This window comes from Pteropus medius, unplaced genomic scaffold (genome assembly GCF_902729225.1).
Source record: "Pteropus medius unplaced genomic scaffold, Ma_sr-lr_union100, whole genome shotgun sequence".
Classification (NCBI taxonomy): domain Eukaryota; kingdom Metazoa; phylum Chordata; class Mammalia; order Chiroptera; family Pteropodidae; genus Pteropus; species Pteropus medius.
The window spans coordinates 15,344,267-15,345,692 of record NW_024349796.1 but is presented as its reverse complement, the minus strand read 5'-3'; positions in this window follow the sequence as shown (position 1 = coordinate 15,345,692).

Below are 1,426 nucleotides of genomic sequence, written 5' to 3'. Positions count from 1 at the left end.
AATCCTGCTGGCCAGCGTGCCAAGAATTCGAATGTGCTTTGAGTCACTTAGCCCCCGTTTCTTCATGAGGAATGTTAACCACTTCATGAAAATGGTGTGGATTAACCAAGCCAGTGCTCTGGAAAGCAGAACCTCCCCTCCCCCCAGGTTCCTGGGCCTCCCTCGGAGCCTCAGGGCTGAGCTGAGAAATACTTGTGTTATTATCTTCCTGAGAAAACAGTCTCTGCCCAATGCACGTCTCATTCTCAGAGCCTAGCAAAGCTCGTTCATGCCAAATGAACTTAATGATTTCAGAGAACGAATCTGCAATATATCGAATTGGGGGACGGGGGGTGGGAAACAGATACCGAAGACATTATTACCTTATGTTGGATAAAACAGTAGCTCCAGCTTCTCTATGCAGATTTAGTTCAACAGTCGATACCTTCCCAATGAATGGGTGTTAAGCGAGGCAGAGTTCACATTTCTTGACGAGCTTGTGCTCGCTGATTTTGGACAAGGAAGGATGGGCACTAGGTAGAGCAGGGAAGGGGACAGGTGGAGGACATGTACAAAGGAAGAACCGAAAGAAGAAACATGCACAGCCCAGCAATCACATGTCGACAGAAAATGAGGAAAGGTGACCTGAAAGGGGAATAAAATATGGGAAACAGGAGAAAATGGGAGTTTATAGAAAAACAAACAAACAAAAAAGAAAATGATCAGAGTCGAGAAAGAAGTTGCCTGCGACCGAGAGCTAAGATAAAACGCTCGCAAACTGCTCTAACGGGACCTTCTGGGAGGCAGGGAGTCTGGCGACCTGAAGTGAACAGATACCAAGCGATGTGTCTGTCATCCTGCGCGTGACGGGCTCTTCTCAGTCAGCCCCAGCGTGTTGCACTGATGTATTATTGCCAGTCTCAGGAACTATGGGTTAAAGTTCAAGGCCGTTGTTACATATGGATGTGGCTGGAAGAGAGGATCAAAACGACTAGTATTTAGAAAAATCATCCAAAATTAAACCCGTCTGTAGAAGACATCCAGCCTCTACGGAGGTGGGGGACCACAAATGTCAATGCTGCTCCTGGTTCCCGATTTTCTCCTCTGTGACAACCCTTGTCAACGCTGAGGGAGGACATCCGGACGGAGCTTCGGGAGGCGTCGCCATCACAGCCACTGCCCTGGGTCAGGCTGAGACGCCAGGTCAGTGAAAATGTGGCAGATGAGATAGCACCCCGTGCCCCGTTTGGGGTCTGATGCTGGCTGTTCCCCTCTGCTTTCCAAATCTCACACGAATTTCTCTTGAGGCTAATTGACCTTCATCTCGTGTGACACGCGGAAGGGAACGTTGCAAAATGCAGATTCCGATTTAGCTAAATGGATACCGTACCAAACCACCGCGGTCTGGGCAGGCCAACTTGGCATCCATTTACACGTCTTTGAACCG